The sequence below is a fragment of the Geospiza fortis genome, unplaced genomic scaffold (genome assembly GCF_000277835.1).
Source record: "Geospiza fortis unplaced genomic scaffold, GeoFor_1.0 scaffold40, whole genome shotgun sequence".
Taxonomy (NCBI): domain Eukaryota; kingdom Metazoa; phylum Chordata; class Aves; order Passeriformes; family Thraupidae; genus Geospiza; species Geospiza fortis.
In genome coordinates this window covers 14,451,690-14,471,848 of record NW_005054297.1, presented here as the reverse complement: position 1 = coordinate 14,471,848, position 20,159 = coordinate 14,451,690, and the positions used below count along the sequence as shown (strand labels likewise).

General features: G+C 37.2%; 1 protein-coding gene across 1 annotated transcript in view; it reads right to left on the bottom strand.

Annotated features, from left to right (window-relative positions):
- TRMT9B (tRNA methyltransferase 9B (putative)) overlaps nt 1–19,474 on the bottom strand; it is a 98,884-nt gene extending 79,410 nt beyond the window's left edge. The window contains exon 1 of the mRNA XM_031055521.1: nt 19,452–19,474. The gene's annotated coding sequence lies outside the window, so the exon portion shown is untranslated. The remainder of the gene's footprint in view (nt 1–19,451) is intronic.
- Nucleotides 19,475–20,159: the final 685 nt, after the last annotated feature.

Sequence of the window (20,159 nt, the reverse complement as noted above, 5' to 3'; positions counted from 1 at the left end):
TGGTGTAATCCAGGGATCATTACTGGGGTTAATACTGTTTAACAGCTTCACTAATGACCTGAAATGATGTGACAGAGTGCACCTCAGCAAGTCCACAGATGATGCAAAACTGGGAGGAGCAGCTGAAACACCACATAGTTGTGGTACCACATGGGACCTTGACAAGCTGGACAGTTGGTTCAAAAGGAACCTCATGAATTTAATAAGGGGAAATGCAAAGTCCTGAAGAGAACTGCGGAGAAGAATAAACACAGGCACGATACACATCAGGGACCAACCTGCTGGAAGGGAGCTCTGCAGAGAAGGCCATTGGAGTCCTGGTGGACAACAAGCTGATCACAAACCAGTAGTACACTTTCATGGAAAAGAAGGCCAGCATCATCCTGGGAAATATGAAGTGATCATCCCCTTCCATTCAACACTTGTGTGACCATAGTTTGGAGCACTGCTCAACCAGGACTGGACTGCCCAGTGCAAGAGAGACATGGACTGAATGGAGTGAGTCTGGCACAGAGGTGATAAAGGGACTGAAGCACCTGTTGTATGAGGAGAGACTGAGACTCTTCAGCCTGGAGAAGAAAAAGCTCAGGCACATCAATGGGTCTAATGGTTTGGGGAAGTGTATAGCTCAGAGCTTCATCCATACTCATCACAGAGGGAGTTGGGCTAGATGACCTTTAAAGGTCCCTTCCAAGCCAAATTATTCTATCATTCATTAAATACTTGATGCAAGGGAAAAATGAGCGAAACAGACCTTCCAGTAGTGCCCTGCAATAGGTCAAGTGGTAACCGACACAATGGAAACACAGGCAAGTCCTTGAACACAAGACAAGACTTCTTTACCAGTGAGTGTGGCCAAACACCAGCATAGGCTGCCCAAAGAGGCTCTGGAATCTCCACTCGTGGAGGAATTAAAAATTGGACAGCCATGGTCATGGGCAACTGGTTCTAGCTGACGCTGCTTGAGCATGGGGATTAGTCTAGAGGATTCCAACCTTCCTATCTGACATACAGACATGAATGAATAAGTGAGGCTGAACAGTCAAGGATATCCTAAAAGCAGAATTTGTTCCTCAGATGTGTTCAGATAAACCTCAGGGTTATTGTCCCTGCTGATATTCAAAGGAGATTGCTAAGGATGTGCTTTGAAGAGTTCTATTACTGAGTGGATGATTATGTAGTTGTATGATGTACTACTGCATTTTTAATAGGGAACACACTGTCCACACCATCTTTTCAGGCAGCAGACTATAATCCCCAGGCAAGATAAAATCTGCTGTTTCCACCAAGTTTCTGCAGGCACTGTGGAGCAAGCTGACTTGGAAACTGCTGCCTAGTGCCTGGAGGAAGATAATTCTTACAGCTTGCTTCACAGGTCTGGTAGGAAGTCAGCTGAAACTTGGGAGGAGCCAGAAGCTGATGGTTTGCTGATTGGTGTTACCACTTTATGCGTAATGCCTTGTCAGCAAGACAGCAGGTTTTAAAACTCATACCCAACTTCTCTTCCATGCCTTTGAGAACTATAGGTTTGATACTGTGGGTTCTGGTAAGATTGAAAAAAAAACAGGAAAAGGCTTGATACTTTAACTCCAAAATGTTACCTCTGCATAATCTAGAGTATGAATTTTAAAAAAGGCCAGGTGTTGTATGTTATGTAACTCTTACTCAATAGTTCACTGAATATAAGGAATTTTGCACCCAGTAAGGAAATATAAACTGAGACTTACCCATACATATCCTATATTATCATGTATAATTCAATCAAACAAATAATTGCTGCCAGAATGTTGAAATACTTGTTAGATCACTCATCATCTGCTGTTCTATCACCAATGGTATAAAAATTAGCCAGCAACCATCATTACTTGTGGATGTTTAGGAGGAGGTTCATTTCAATCAATCAAGAGGGATTTCCTAATTAAAATATTTAAAGATGTGAAGGAATCCTGATGCTTCAAAAATTCTAAAATTATGTGCACAGGAAAGGTAAGAGATTGTACATACAAATGATGAGGTACTATCTTTGTACATAAAAATTGAGCTGAAAAACTAAAGATTATGTAAATTAATTAGGAAAGCTGTAGATTCCTCTCCCATTTGCTTTGTTTGCAGATTTTATAGTGCCTTGATGTTACAGCAATAAAGCAGGATGAGTCTGCTTAGCCTACTTACCTTTTCTTGCAAGGACAAATCTTTTTTAACCATCCCTGCACAAGGCAGAACAGCAGAGCAAAGTTATCAACATAAGGGTTGGATGATTTAATACAAACTGTGTCATCTGGCAGGAACTTCCAGTATGTGAAGCTGCACTTTTCACTTTTGACATGGCAGAGAACATACTGCCCTGTTCTCAAAAACTCATTTAACTTCTTTATGGAATGCCAATATCAGAACAAGCTGCTAACCACAGTTTTAAAACCACATAATTTACAAAGTAACGTGAATTCCACCTGACTTCATATTCACAATATACAGCAAGACTTCTTATATTGTCTGCTTTTAATGTAATAAAGTATTTTTAGGCTACAACTGTTCTCTACATACACAACACATCCTAGAAGAAACAGTATAAAACTTATATGCACCAAGAGTGAGAAACAGAATTGCTTCATAATTAATTTCACTGGAAAACATGCAAAGACATTAACAAAGTACTATTGATGGCAATTTCACTAATTCACTAATACCACAATACATCACAGCATCACTAATTCGATATCACAATATCACTATTAGTTTTCCCAAAGAAGTTGTGGATGTCCCATCAAAGTGTTCAAGACCAGACTGGATGTGGCTTTGAGCAATCTGGTCTAGTGTGGAGTGTCCCTGCCATAAGCAGGGTTGGAAGTAGGAGGTTGGAAATAGATAATATCTAAGGTCCCTTCCAGCTCAAACCATTCTGTGATTCTGTGATTGTAATCCCCCCTTGATTTTTATTCCCAAATCCATTCATGTTTTGCCACCACAACCCAAAGGAGATGGTAGTAAAAAAACATATGAGGAGGGAATCGACAGCTCCTAAGCACACATGGCTGGGTGCTAGTGGCACAAGCCAAGTAGTGGCAGCTTGACAAGTTTTAAAGTATTCTATTTGGAAAAATTATGTGATGATTTTGGTTCCTGATTATTTCCTTACCCTTAGCTTTGTTTCAAACTAATTTCTTTAGAGTATCATTAAGAAAGTTTGCTCAGTGGGTGATTTCACAATCATAAAACCTCTTGCCTTCCACACATAGGTAAGATAAGATGCTGTCATTGAGTAATCCTTCACCATATGTAACTGCCACTACACTTACTGCTATTTGAAATGTGCAAAGGAATGTTTATTACTTGAGTAAAAACATCTCAGCAGAACTAGGCACCACTGAGAAGATGAGACATTTAATTATAAGTGATGTTTTGGATAAAACTAAATTCACCTGCTGATTGCTGCACCACTAACTGAAAGGTATGTCCACCATACAGGGAAGTGATAGGAGCTGACAGCTCACGCAGCCACTGTACTTTACCTGTTCTGGCATCAAGAAGGTAAATTGTAACACCCAAGGTTCTCTCTATACATACTAAAGGTTATTTTTGGCAGGGTCAATTAAACTTCATGACCATCTTTGCTGCCAGAGCTGAAGCACTTCAGATCATGAACTGTTTTATTTCAAGATAATTTAGCTTCCACATACTAGATTGTCTTCTGGGGTAAGTTATAAAGCAGATAATAATAACAGTCACACACCCTCAGCCTATGCACAGCACTTAGTGAAAATGCCAGCAGTTGGTTACTATAGATACACAAAGCAAACCATTTCCACATCTGAAAAGCCACAGCCCACTGCAGTAAGGCTGTAACACGCCTTGTCTACAAGAGATATGGTAGTGGCAGGAGTAAAATGGTGAAAATCACACTCTGCATTAGCACAGGATAATCCAACATAAACAGGTCCTCACTGCAGACACACTGCATTCCATTCCTTCAGAGTCTGATGATGTTAGTGTTGCATGAACACCAATAACTTATCACAACGATACACATGCCCAACATTCCTTCCCCTTCCTCTCCTGCTGACTGACTCAAACTAAGGCAAACTACTGGAACTGAATGTCACATGATGACAGAAGTACCTCAGCTTATTTGCAAGGGAGTTCTACATCCTTGGCTGCCCTTGTCAGGACTTCTGTTACAGTTCTGGCCACAACGTGGTTTTTACATCACGTCCACTTTGTATCATACAAGGAAGGATTTCACACACACTATCACAAAGCACAAAGCAAATTTTACAGCTCTTTGTCATCTCTTGTAGTTTCATACTCTATTTCTTTAAGCTATTCTTCTAATGAGGGAAGCATGCATTGTAGAAACTATGCCAAGAAAATTCTCCTTAGGAAGAGCTTGAAGTAATTTATGGTGTGTGCAAACTGCACTGAATGTTTCTTATGCCCAGGCAAGATAGCTATATTTAAAGAATTTGATAACTCCTTAAATTTGCAGGTATCAGTATAGGCCAACCTTGACTGGAAGACAAAGACACTCTAGGTTTGTAATATTTACCTCTCTAGGTATGAGCCTAGTCAGTAGACCCAGACTTGAACATTTCAAGTTGAAAAAAAGGGGAGGTGGAGGGGCAAAATTTCACTGCTAAGAAGTCAGCAGGTACCACATTTAAACAGAATATGCAAATAAAAGCTATTATTATTCCTTACTAATTGTTACATTTCTAAATTACTTCAGGATTTTACTGTAAAAGACATGAATAGTGAATTATTTCAGGTTGAAATGTAAACAAACAGGAGTATATCACAGTATTTTCTAATTCAATATTCCTAAACTATACAGTAAATCCTTATTTTTCTTTCATCCTTTCCTCTCTAGAGTTTTATAAAACCTCTTCAGAAATAGTTTTGTGATTGTGTTTATGCTGTCTGTTGAAGAAACTGCCCAGTCATTAACAGCTGGGTTTGTTGAGGCAACACTGACAACACGACATTTGACACTAGAGAATAACTGTAAGTTTGAACCTCACTGTGAAAGAAATGTGGTTGCAGATACAGGAAGTATGAATAGGACAGACAAATTATTAATAATTAAGTAGGATAATAAAATTATCCTAAGTGACCCAGACCATTTAGCAGTCAGTAAAATTCATGGTATTTATCACAAGAGATATCACTCTCAATGAAATTAGCGGATCATTTTTGATTAACCTGACATAGTATCAATGAAGTGCTACAATAATATGCAGACAGTTCTTAGAATTTATATTTAAAAGTTTTGCCAGATAAAATATATAGGTGCTATGCTACTAATCTGTAAATAATTCTTAACATCAATCTTTAAAAGCTATGCCATGCTATGGCTGCCATAGTATTTTAAGTGTCTTCTGTAATAAGCAAGGAAATTCACAGTTTCATTTAATAGTGTAGCATGCTCTGAGGAGAAAAAAAGACTTTTCAATAAAGAGAAAACATCTGCAAAGACACTTATTTATAGAGGCATGTGATAAACAGACTCATGTGCTCATTAAGTTAAAAAAATCAACATTCTTTCCTGATGAATTAACAAAGCTGCCATGTATCATAACTTAATAAACCTGTATTTCAAGATTTCTTCTTTATGTATCTGTTTGGCCTTGCTTTCCTTTTATGTATCAACCTTTTCAGTGCTGTAACACAATTCACTATTCTGGTTTGAAAAGCAGTCAGACATGTTCTAAATTTCCAGCACAAGCAAGCTAAGCTTTGTTAACAAGTAGACATTCTTATATATAGCACTTTTAAATCAAAGATTACAAAGGTTATTGTGAGGATAATCCAGGTTGTCAGAACACAGAGGATCAACAAATTGATTATATTTTATTTTCTGTTTTATTTTTCTTTTGTAAGTATCATGGCTGAGATCCAGTTCTCTTACTTTGAAAGCTATTCTGAGTCAACAACACAGCAGACATTTTGGAGAAGCTACAACAAACTAAAAATATGAAATCTTATTACTGCATTTTATACCTTATGGAAAGGTTCTGTTTCAAATTTTTTTTTCACCAGAAGTTATTTCAGAAAACAACTTGCAAAACCAGTGTAACTAATGTAATATGTGTTTTCCTCTGGCTTTTCTGGACATTGAATATGCTGTCACAAAGCAACTGGCTAAGCAGCAACAATCAGGGTCAGACATGTTTGCAGATATAACATTTAGAGTTATAGGCAGAAAAAAAAATAGAAGTACTCAATAAAAATTAAGGTACAAAATTCTTAGTCAAAAGAATAGGAAAAAATTTCTCACATGTTTGGACTTCTGCTAAGGGACAGTTTCTCAAGGAACACAATTGCAACTCTCATCCTGGGATGCTTCCAGCTCAAAGGCTGAGCTACAGCAGAGCACAGCCCTGAATGGCAGAGAAGGGAACTGCAGGGCCCAAAGACCCATTCTGTCTTCCATGGCTGTGCAGCACAGAGTTCCTGGATGTGAGCTCCTGCTCATCTCCCACGTTTAACAAAGAACTGGAAACATGTGTTACAGAACCCCAAAGTCTCCAGACACATTCCTCCTTCAGCCACACCAGACCCTTGGTGAATGCAGATCACTCAAGAGGGAAGCAAGGCAAGCTTGGTGGGACAAATATTATCTTCTACAAGAGCACCTGACATAGCTGGGGGAAAAAAGGACAAGTTTAGGGTACACCATTATTTGTTCTGGTCTGAAAGGATGAATAAAGATTTGAACAAATGGATCCCAGTTTATTTTACCTATTTTTAAAAATGGCACAATTTGAAAGAAAAATGTGACTCCCCTATGGCAAAGGAGAGCTAATGAGGTAATTAATGTGGCAAGGAATGACACAGAGAAACAGAGCTGCTACTGGTAATATTAGAGATTCTTGTGAAAGACAAACAAAGAAATGATGTGGAAATGATTAAAGATTTTTTTAAAAACGAAGCACTTTTAAATAATCATCATGGAATTCAAATGTCAAGAAACACAAAAAATTATTACTGTTTCCAAGAAAATATCAAGAGAAATCATTTCCTTGGTAATTCCATTCCAGATGAAAGAGTGATATATTAACACTGAAGAATTGTACGATAACTGAGCCCTGAAACCACTCAGTAAATCATTTAACAGATTTTGGCAAATACTATCAGGAAACGCTTAAAAAATTTCTCTCCCCTTCAAGATCCAAATCACTGCATATGAGTCTGAGGTACTAAAAAATTCTTCATGTTACGTTTATTCATTATAAAGGAGAACTATTACAAATTTGATTTAGTTTCAAGTTCCCAAAACTTTTTCTAGATTTTAAATTTATATCTTGTAATCTCCTTGTTTTCTTATTTATTTTACCCAAAGTTAAACAGTTGACCACATAGGCAGCTTCAGGAGCTGGCATATAAATGCAAGGTGCAGCAGGAAGTGACATAAGTAGTTCATTAGGTAATCTCTGATCCTCTACTATACCAGAGTCAGATATTTCTACTAAAAGAATATTTCAGAAATCAGAACTCTTAAGGTGAGACTGATATTCTTGTCCCAACAACTTCAGTAAGTCTAATGAGTTCTTTGTAGAGATGTCCATTTCAATGTCAATAATCTCATGCAAAGGTGCATTTTTGGTCTCTCCAATCTTTGCACTGCATTATCAGCCAGGTATTGCACTTTACTTCATGTCATAACAAGTCAAGCAGTTTGTTCAGTCACAAAGGCGGTGGGGGGGAACCTCAAGTGCATCATAAATTATTTAGTACATATATCTTGAGGTGAAAGGTACATACAGAATGCAAGATAAACACACATCTTAAAGGAAAAATAAAAAGAAGTTTAACTTGTCAACAGCTTGAAATGTGTACTGTTTACAAGTATAATCCAATCCTAGATGGATCTTCAAAGATTGAGGTCATTGTCACAAGCACAATTCCTGAAAGTTCTTTTGCACTACTCCTCAAAACTGTGTAAATATTCTTCACGGTAAATCTTACTGTTATTGCTCTGTAATGGCAACATTCTTCAATGTTGCCCTTACCAGTGCTAAGACCATTTGATATCCTCTAGGTTTAAAAACATTTAGTACTAAACAGTGCTGTATGAGAAATACCAAATAGCACCACGACCAGGAAGGACAACTGTCAAACATGTCACACTGTTGCCCTTAAATACTCATCTTACCATGTGAATTCTGATTGTATTTCTATTCTGTCACTGTAAATTCGTTTTCTCTAATCAATATGAAAGGTTGAAGTTTTTTTATTGCTTTTCTCTTTCTACAGAGCTTTGCTCAGGCAGCCATTGGTCCACCACTGACATTATTCCACTGAAAGCACATTATCGTTGAATAAACATGAGCTGCCAGAAATTGTGGATTTGCACAGAGGCTTTGAGAAATCTGTGAGTAGGCTTTATTGTATGTAAGACAGATTGCACAAAGAAACACCACTCAATGAGCCAAAACTTAAGATCTTAAGAGTCTCTACATTTAAGCTAGCAAATGCTTTTTGAGAATTTAGATATCTAGGTTTTCTTAATATGAAAACCTTTTTTGAGGGATAGTTTAGCTATGATAACTATTTCAATTGGAAAAAAAAATGTTTGTTTTTTAAAGGTTAGGTAATGATTAAAAAGAGTTCTTTCTACAAGCATAGAATACATATTCATATTATTTAAACAGACAGTAAACCAAAAATGTTACTTTCCTATCTGAAACCAGGTTGGATGTGCTGGAAGGTTCCTGTGAAACACTAGAGAATACTACATCTTAGTTTGTCTTTTTATTCTCTTCTAGTTCACTGAAATGCTCCTGCATACAAGTCTCCAATTTGCCATGATGCTTTTCTTTCATATACATTTTCAGCATGTAGCTCTCTCTGTAACTGAGTCAGCTGGTTGTAAGTATATTAGTAAGTAATGTGACAGCAATGGACTCAGATGCATTTTATAAGCCCCTGGAAAGCTGTGGATTTTTCATGACCTAACACTCATCACAAATCCACACTTCTTTTGGCATTACTTTTCTAACCAGAACTTGTTGGATAGGATTCCAATTGGCAGAGTGAATTCACATTGCAAACACCTCCCTGAAATTTGTGCTGGTAGTTTGCATGTAATATGTGCTGGAATAGACAGTATTTGTGTGGTGAAAACAGTTTACTCATTTGGCACAAAAATATGTGATAATGCCATTCATCAGGAAAACATACAGATGGCAGTTGGATTGTTCATATTCTATATTCTCTCTCTCTCAAGTAAAGTTGTCTTGTTTGGTTTTTGTGATGATTCATCTGATGCTGCCTGGTGGGCAACTCTAGTGCTAAAAGCCCTGTGGGGACAGAGAACACAGCCTGGCAGGCATTACAGGAGTTCTCTGATGTCCAAATTCACACTTTCAGTAAAAGCTAATACATTTCTAAATGCATTCTTGTCTATTCTAACTTCCTTTTCTGAGATGTCTCTGACATCTTTCATCCTGTTGTCATATGGAAACATTTTATGCTTCTGCTGGAACATCAGTTCATAAATCTCTTTGAAAAGAAGCATAATTCTGAAGATATTTCTTGAATTCACTATATCTACTCTCTTGCTTTGTCTATGTTCAGTATGTGATCAAGAAAATCTGTAAGACTGACTGACAGACTGACAAATTCTACCTAATTAGTACACACCAGATTTAGCCAGCCATCTTCAGCCCTTCAAGCAATGCCAGTGTAAAGTCTTCCTTTTCTCCTTTTAAATACCTGAAGATTTGCCTGCATCTGACAGAATCATTCAATGGTATTATACCTCTCAACAAGTCTAAAGATAAATCAAACCTGAAGTGGAAAACTGATATGATATAAACTGTACAAAAACTAATAATGATATAAAAAAAGAGTGTATGTGCAAGCAAAATAAGATTATGGTAAACAGTTTGCATTCTGAATGCTATCTTGAGGACAGACTTTGAAAGATTATTACATGCTAAAAAATCCTACCAAACCATACAAATAAATTACTCATTTAAGATAGCTTGCCTTCAGAAGCAGGTTATTATCACATGCACTACTAGACTAAATGGGAGTAAAATTTCTTTTAAAAAACTCCACTTTTTTCTCCCAGTTCGTTTCAATTAGGACTTTTTTTTTCATGAAACAAAAACAGTAACAAAATTATTTTAATACACTGCCATACAACAACTAGATAATACACCTACCAGTCACACCCACCAACACACACTATATTTTTTCAGTGTCATATACATAAATACATTTGATTTTTGGTTATGCCAAAAATCAAGCTAAAAAATCGCTTGCCCATTACAATACAGGGGATCTACAAGAAAGGTAGGAATAAAATTCAATTCTTGGAAGTCCCTGTTTTAACCACACTATCCCCTTTAAGAATTCCCTGTAGTAAAAAAAAAATACACGTTTTTATTTTCTTTTTTAAAAGAAGCTCTAAAATAGGAGCAAATACTGCTGAGTTTTGAACTGCTTTCAGATTTATGCTTGCCGAAATGTGAACAGAAGTTACCCTATAAGTTTTAGAAATACTTGGCTAGACACCAACCACTGTACTTACATAAGGCCATATAATCACCTGACACTGTAGCTGCCTCACTGATTTTCCAAGAATTTTAATCCTCTTTTCCTGCAACTATCCCTTTAGTGAGAAAATATGTTTATTCTATTCTTTATATGCTTGCTTTGCAGACAAACATTTTCATTTATCAAATAGGACAATAATATTTTCCACTTTCAAACATGAGATATCAAGAGATTTCTTTGTACAGCGAAGTACAAAGTGTGTCTTGTCACATATAAGGGCCCATTCCTCAACTGTGCACCCCCAAGCTGCTTCTACCCATCTAAAAGCCTTCCTACAGAATAATGCAACTTCCTAGCTCTTCCCTTCTGCCAAGCAGCCAGAGCATGATGACAGCAAGTAACACACACACGGTGGGCAGCCAGGAGTTAGTGCACTGTGCAAAGAGCAGACCAGAGATAGCTGCTTGATGGTTGGAGGCAGATGTAGCCTGAACTTCCTATTACCAGAGGTTTTGGTTTTATAGACTGTTTAAATATATAACTAACCTATTCATTTTGCTTTAGTGTATATTTTCTGTTAGATATAAAATGTGATGAATAAAGTTTCTTATCCCATTAAGCCAATGGAAGTTTTGACTGCAGACTTCAAAGAAAGAAAGATCTGTGTCTTTATTGTTTAAAATGTTTCTGACTAGTGACTATAAAACTGGAGCTATTCATTAACAATTATTTTGGTGTCTGGGTTTTTTGCATATGTAATTTACACTTACATCCTGTGTAATAATTAAAGGTTCTAAAGTGACAACAGAATATATTTAGAAGTGTGTGAACCATAAAATGCGGGAAGTCAGAACAATACTTCAGGTAATTACCTTCACTTTAAAAAGGATTATTGCACGCTTTTCTTACAAGAGAATAACAGACAGGTTGAGATTTTACTGCTGGAGATCTTTGGTCCACCTTCTGATCAAAGGAGACTGAACTAGAACAAGTTCTTCAGGCTTAATCTACTCAGGTTTTTAGTATTTCCAAGGATGAAGACTCCACAAGCTCTCTGGGCAATCTGTTCCAGAGCTTGACCACCACCATGGTTAAAAATATTATTCCTATTTTTTATCTCAGTTTGTGCTCATTGCCTCTTGTTCTGTTAATCCTTGGCAGTGGTGTCACCTTGAATTTGTGCATATATTGGTAGAATATTTGGAAATGTCCACCATTGCAAAACCACCAGCACAACTCCACTTCTGCGTACAAAAGGTCACTCAAAACATCATTCACTGTCAACAACTAATTTGTCAAAGCAAATTTAAATTCCCACCATACTCCTACACAAGCACTTCCTACTATTACTCCTGCGAGCGCTTTTTTCCCTAAAAACATCTCTCATAACACTTTTATACTGTCTGAGGTTCCAGAAACCAGAAAGGGCTTGTCATACAAAAGGGGTAGAGGGTGGGTGATGAAATAAGCTGTGCCTAGAAAGTCAGAGAAAATTCTCAGAGAACAAGTATTACTTCTGTGGCTGCACGATACATAAAGTAGGAGGAAAAGGAGGAGAGCATGAAATCAATGGCTAGAAAGAGTCGCTCTGTGATTTCCAACACTTTCCTCCCTCAACATCAGCAAAGCAGCAAAAAGAAGGTATCACACACTGTGTTGCAGCTCTGGCACAGACAGAACAGAAAGTGACTGCTCCAAGCAGCCACTGGCATCTGCTTCCCTTGTCTACATCTAAGGACAGACCTCTGTGAAATTTTTTCTATCACAAAATGAACTGGTCATTTGAGGCTATGCCAGGCATTTACTGCCCTAGCACTCGTGCAGATACACTGGTTATGACAAGAGCGAAAGGCACAAAACCCTGCACATGGACTTTATTGCACCCTGACCTGTTCTGCTCTGACTCAACACAACTGGAGGCCACCAAAGGATGTGTTAAGGAAACTTTCCTGTCTGACCATTCAGAAGCCACTCTGCCAGTTACTCTCACACCACCCAAGCTCACACTGAGGTCCCTTTGCAGCCACACATGTCACTCTCACACAGTCACACCAGGTTTCCCTCTTGGCTCAACTCCAGGTTTCCCATAGCAGAGTCTCAGACGTCTGGATCCCTCAAATATTTTAATCATGGTGCAACAACAGAATAACAGCTCGAGCCAGTGTTGCCAAGAAGGGGCTTCAAAGAAAAACCTGGGGTTTTATACCCTCATAGGAAGATCTGGAGATCCTGAGCTCCTACCATGTCTGAGTGTCCAGTCCCCTGGCTGGCACCACAGGTCCCTGTGCCCTTGGCTGTGCAAAGGCTGGTTCCAGTTCATGGCCTCTTCTTGGGGGGGTCTTACCACCAGAGCTCAGTCTGAAGCTGGCCCTGCAGCTGCTCACAGAGCTACCAGCACTGACTATGACAAGAGCCAGACTATGTCAGGAAAGGAGTAGGTTGCCTAAAAGCATGTACACAGGCAGGAATACTTCTCTGAGTGAGCCTAAGTGAGTCCATATTCCTGCCCCACACCTGAAACATCCACCATCTCTAATATCATCAAAGCTTTGGGGACCCAGAGCTCAGATGCCTCCCGTGAGGATTATGCAGATCAAGAATGGGAACTGTCCTGACTGATGAAATTCAAAATCTAATGACAAACTCAAATAAAGTAAATATAAAGGTGCAGTTATTTAGTAAAATTCCTACTTAATTGAAACAGTTATGCATAATAGAATGAAAACAGTTTAAAAAATAATGTCGCTCCTTCTAACTAAAAAATTCTTTACTCTTTTTGCTGTGTTCAATAACTGTACTGTTCCACTGAAAACTTCAATGCAAAATGCAGTTCTTAAAGCTTTATGTTCAAACTTTTCATACTAAATAATCACTTGAAAGGTTGGCAGAAATCTCTGTTTTTGTTTATTTTCACATTCCTAAAAGTACATTTGTTTTGCATTCAAATGTATGTTGCTTCTGGGATGTATTATGCATGACAGAAATTATTAAAAATTGTTTACAATGTTAGACCATTAGTTTTGTGCAAATAGAGCTGACTTTAGTTTCTTGCTTGAAAGATTTTTTGACAAATAATGTAGTTGTTAACTGCCAATTTTCTAGTGGGAAAACTAAACATAATTTCAAACTACAATTTTTTTCTCTATCTCATCTGAAACATTGTTCCCAACTAGTTTATTAAACACTGAATAAATATATCTCCCACTCAGCACATTTACCAAGTCAAGCAGGAATTTAAAATGCCTTTCTTCTAAGGGCCTGCAGGAAAACATCTGCCTGGAGATATGTGAATCTTCTTCTTCATCATGAGAAACATGTTCTGGCCAGAGATTTGAGCTTGTAAAGCACAACAGGCACAGCAAACCCTTCTAAAATTCCCAGATGGTATCATTCTAAAACAGAAAACACTGAGAGTTGAATTTACATGAAATAAAGCATATTATGTCCGTTGTTCCTAAAGAAATAGAATTAATTCCAAATTTTTAATAATCTAAGATGTGTATTTGTTTGTCTGCAACTTGACTGAGTGAGCAAAAACTAAAAAAAATACCTTTTGTTCTATCTGCAATGAAAGAAAAACAGAAATCCGATGCTGCCTTAGAAAAAGAACTTCTTAATCTCATTCAGCACTAACACCTTCCATGATAACAGTGGAATTTTTAATAATCATAATGATTTTGCTTCACAATTTTTAATTGCCCTTGAGCATCTTCAAAGACTTTTTTTGCTAAGGCCTGATCCTAACTCCAGGAGCCAAGCAGTGGAACTACAAGATGCTATCTCCACTGCAGGAGAAACAGCAGAGGAGATGTGCTCTTCTCAAAGCATTGAAAGCAGGCATAGAGTCAAGCACAGGTAATACTAATGGCACTAACACTGGTGGCTCTGGAGGGAAGCTCACACACTTTATAAAAGTTCAGAAAATCCTTTCCTTTTCTATAACCTCTAATATGTAGTGGTGATCCTGACCAGAAGATCAGTGTACACCAAGAAGCAGTGATCCCCAGAGCAGGGAAGCAGAGCAGCTCCCCAGCCCCGTGCTGCATGTCCAGCCTGGCCTTCAAGCCTGCGTTGGGCAGCACATGCCCTTGGCTGCAGGGCAAACCCAACCAGCAGCTCCCACTTGACACCAGTGACTCCACCTGCATGTCCTCCCCCTGATCTAAAAGTGCAGCAAGCAGTTTTTAATTGAACAACCCTTCTGGTACACAATACAAATTATGAATCAATTAATCAAGCTGTTGACTCGCAGGAAATTTCTGGAATGCAGAAAAGCACACTGCACCAGTTTTACAACAGAAGTCCAAACAGGAGCAAAAGTAGTATTTTTTTTTTTTTTTAAGATTTAAAGCACTAAATACTCTCTTCATTTAAAACTTTTTTTCCCCGGATAATGCTTAAAGAAGCTAATGGAAACACAATATTTAGATATTTAATATGTAAATATTTTGTTCACAGGTACATATATATATTTTCGTGTATATATTTTATTTCAATAGAATAATAATATGAGAATTGTAGGAATAAGACATGCAGTACAAGCAATAGTGGAAGAGAAGGTATAATCCAGTATTCTCAAAACTAAAATTAAAAAAAATCAAGTAACTCAAAGTTCTAAAACAACAATGTTGTACAAGTCCTTACTTCAAAACAACAATCTATCCAACTATAGGCATTGTTATTTCTCACACAAATCACCATAAAATTGTCATTTCAAAGTGTGATTTCTTAATATAGCCATTCCATGGAGAAACTGTTATTTGCAGTAAGAACTGATAAAGGCATTACATCTTTCTATTGAGATCTACAGAAAGGAGGTCATCGTTGCAAAAAGAAGCCAAGACTGAAGACTTGTTTCAAATTTACTGATGCATATTATCTCTCACATGCTTCTGGTTGGGCCAGGAGAGGAAGGATCAGAGGTTGCTTACTGTTAACACTGTGCTCCCAAAAAGGTTGCGGACACAGGGAAATCTGAGCTATGGTACAATCTGAACACAACCTATACTTTTCTTTAAGTGACACCAGAAAGTAGGAAAGCAGCAACATCCATGACTTGCCAACTTTACACCACTGGCAAAGAGGTGATTTCAAGGAAAAGAGGGACATCTCAGTCCCATTAGTATAAATATACTCAGTCCCATTATGTAAATATACATGTAGGATGTCTCTGTAAAATATACCTTCAGTTTTGCTTCTTCCTCCCCAATAATTACTTATTAAACTTCCCTCTACAAATACCTGGTATTTTTCTTACAATGTATTTAAGAAATGTATTTTTTACAATGAGAAAAACTTCTGGATAAAAAAAGACTATAGGCTGACGCCTTCTTTGCTTCTCATTCTTGACAGGCAAGCTCTGCTATGCTGTAATTTATCAGCAAGTAGCTTATTCAGAAACCTTTCGTTCTGATGTATTATTGTTTACTTTACCAGAACAGTTTACTTAGCTACTATGTCTAAGATATGACTCAGCCCTACAATCATTGTAACCTGCTTTTAAGCCTGAAATCAATTACTGACCTAACTACTCATTTTGTTAATGGTGTTGCAGAACTAAAAAATTCTGAGAGACTGTTACCCCCAAGAATTAGTCCTGTAAACACCAGTTTTCCGCTAACCATTTTTATTAAGGTGATCCTGGTACCAAGAAAAAAAAACCTCTGAGAATATATTTTTAATGAATCACAGAATCATGCAAGTTGGAAAAGATCTCTGAAATCATCAAGTCCAACCTCTTTAGCTAATCACCACCTTGTCAACTATATCATGGCACTTAGTGCCCCATCCAGTCATTTGTTGAACACTTCCACAGATGGTGATTTCATTGCCTCCCTCAGCAGTCCATTCCAATGTTTAAAAACAACAAAGAAAAACACGTTGCAGCTTCTATTTCTACAATTAATAATAAATATTTACATCTAGTCTACATAGTTAACTTTTGGCTTAATTTTATGGCCAGAAATTTAGGTGTTAAATCAGTACCGGCAGGAGGATGAAATATTACAGGAACCATGAAACTTGACAGAGTGAGCCATACATCAAATCTCCAAGCTGAGAGCCCCAGGACACAAACCAAGTACTTTCTAACAAGAAGGCTCTATTACAGCATGTCACAAAGAAAAATGATGGCAACAGCTCATCAGGTTTGCAGCTCTCCAGTGAAGGGCAAGCACGAACTGGGAGTGAAGCCAGGCTCTCAGGTGATCTACCAATACCAGCACAGCCAAACACAAATGTAAAACACATCCAGCACATCAGCAAACCCATGAAAAACAGCAGGATAAGCTGTTCACAGAAAAAAATTGTAATTTTTTTTGACTAGAAGTAGAAATATGAAGATAAATAAAATACGTGATTTTAAAAATACTCTCATATGCATGGGCTTATCACAGTCTTTCAGCCCTTGTGAAACCTTTCCTGGACAATCAGAAATTGAGGGATGCAAATCATTAAAAAAGATCCCTAAAATGTAATGGTTATATATAGTATGATAAGGACAGAACACATCACACAGAATGCTTTTGGGATGGGCTACTTACCACAGAACCTCCTGTGAATAACTGTGGTCAGCCTAGACTCAGTATGGCTGAAACTTGTTACAACTGTATGGATAAATTATGGTCAACATTTCAGTTTAAAAAAAAAAAGTTGCATTGCATTTTCAGGAATGGAAAAAAAATTAAATTAATTCTTCTTTTGTCTCTAGATAGAGCATTTGTGGACAACAGCCAAAGATCAGATACTCAATTATTTTCTTCTATAAACATGGTGAAAGAGACATATAGGTGGGAGAAAGACTGAAACACAGTGTTCTTTACACAATCATGCTGAAATGAAGAATCTGAATGCTCACTTCTCTCCTGTATGATTCCATGCTCCACTGAAAAACATTACTAATGGAGAGTAATGGTCTCCCAATTGAACCCTCTTATCTGGTGTCTCTGGCAGGAGTAAAATAAAGGTGGCACCTCTGTAGGAGAGAAGATGTCTGAAAAGATGTGGCTGTGATATCTCAGCCTACAGCATACAACATGCTGCTGGGTGATGCTGCTGATGTTCAGGAAGCAAACAGGACATGGGTTACAGTAGTAGGTACAAACCAAAGTAGAAAAAGAATATTGAATAGTCAGAATAAGCAGTAACATCCATTTTGCTGCTAAAAGATAAACTATTGCCAATAAAGTCATTTAATTATATGTCTTCTGCCACTGTGATAAAAGTAAATGCTTTTTCCTCAGCTCATGTTCTTTACATAACACTATATTTAGTAGAGAGCACTAGTCACAGTGTTGTGAAGAAAAATCATGTATTTCCTATTCTCTTTGATACAAAATATTTGCCCAGTGCTCTAAAACCTCCGAAGGAAGGACACCAATCATACAAGGAAAAAGTGGATATACATGCAAAAACTCTATGGAACTCTATGAATGAGAAATATCTACAACACAAGGAGCAATTGCTCCTCTGATCCCAAAGAGCTAAACTAAGAAGAATAAGTAAACACAAATTTTGTAACTTTAACAACTCCTTCAGAATTTTAAAAGATTGCTAACTATTTTATCATTATCTAGATTTATTTAGACTCAGCAATTTATCTAATACTAGCAGCAGTCCAATTCAGTATTAACAGATGAAGGGCTTTTCCCTCCAGATACCACTACAAGTAGGCTGCCAAGTATTTTCTGATTTCTACATGCATTTCTTAAAATGTATTTTAATTGACTGAAACTCTGAATGAAATTGTGCATTTATTATTGACCACCCAGAAATGAAAGGTTTTTTCCAAAAGGCTAGAGCATAAAAGCATAATAAGCTTTTTTCCTTCCTTCTACTTTGGTTGAAGATTTGATTTTACAATACAGGCATACCTTAATGCAAATATGATGCAATAACTGTACTTTCCCCCTTTTTTACTTGTATAAGAATGAAGAGCAATAATTATTAAAAATTCAAAGAGACAGCTCCCACTTGGCAAACTATATTCAGCACCAAATGTATCTCAATATTATTTATCTCAGAGGACGATCATAAAGAGATGCAAAACATTCATCTTTATATTAGAGAATATATATATTTTATCGGGAAATATTAGAAAATATTAGAGAATATATAAACAGATACCAACATAAATTGTTCTTTAAATACCAAGTTAGAATATAGAAGACATGTCCAAAATCATTGCCTTTTCTTTTGCTATACATTATTTTTAAACAATCAGCCTGTACTTTTTCTGTAGAGTGAATACACAAAAATTCAGAAAAAATTTGTGACCGTTAGCCAACAACTTTCAGCTGAAGGAAAACATACTGATAAACATTAAAAATGCTGACTTATTTGCTTTTTGCACACTTCCTTAATGAGGAAGTTTAATTAAAAAAAAAAAAGCCTTCTTTAATTGAAGCCTTTTCAGTACTTCCTTTGCTATTATTTCAGTTTCTGCTCATTTTTCAGTTACAGTTCTGCACTAAGAGCTCCTGCACTTTATCTCTTTAAATTTAGTACTTCACACTGTAAGTGCATCGCTCTTTGAACAATTATAATTTATATTAATAGGAGCACATTTTCCAGTGAATATTTAGCTATTTTATAAATCTGTAGATTATATGTACCTCTCCTACCAGCAACAATGGCTGAAGGAAAGAGTCTGATCAGCCCAAGGTTTCTCTTCCTGAAGAAAAGACAAATATGATTCATGTCATATCTGGAGCTAAGTTACTTTTTAAAGCTGGAATCATTTAAAATAAGTCCTTCTTGATCACATTTTTAAGTTTGTTGCCTTGCACATGTAGAAGCATTCAGCTATACTTTAGAATCTACAACCACATATTATCCCATATGGGAAAAGAAAAAATATGATGAACTGGGGAACAGGGAAATGAGAGACTCCACTTATTAGTGTTTCCAGGATAGTCAGTTACACAGTTTCAAAGTAAAATTACCAGACTTACCAAACCCCAGAAATGCAGCAGCATTATTGCAATTCCTTAGAAACTTAATTCAGGCCACAACACAGATAACAGCGTGCTTAAAATTCACAGCTTAGAGTCCTCCTAACTGTAGGATCCAATTACCATTCTGTTAAAAAAAAAAAATGAGGAGCAGGGCTTGCAGTATTCTGTTAAATCACAGCCAGGATAACAGAAGGAAATGAGAAAACAAGCACCTCCTATACAGCAACCCATTGTGTTTCCCCAATGAACACAAAAGATGCAAATCGACACAGAGCAGAAAAGTGATCCTACCCAGCAAGAGACAGGGCTACTGAAAACAAAAATTATCCTGCCCTGTTCCTGTTAAAAGTCATGCCACAATGAAGCAAAGAATTCTGCTGTCTGTAGGAACAGAAATGATGTGCAAGAATTATCCTTATATCAATAATCTAACAGAGAGATTGTTAAATAAACGGTTATTCCACCTCTCCCGTCTCTCATGCTAAAAGCAAGCAACTACAACAAACTAAGAATTTCAGAATGTGACTGTGCCTGGTGTGACCTGTGTACACCGACAGAAGAGCATCCTTGAACTTTTCAGCTGAGGACTGCAAATGGCTGAATGTGAAGTAAGTGCCTAAACTGCTCCAGCTGCTGCACACTGACTGCGCACAAAAGTAAAATCTGAGACACTCCAAGGATACAAATTACAATCAAGGAAGAGCC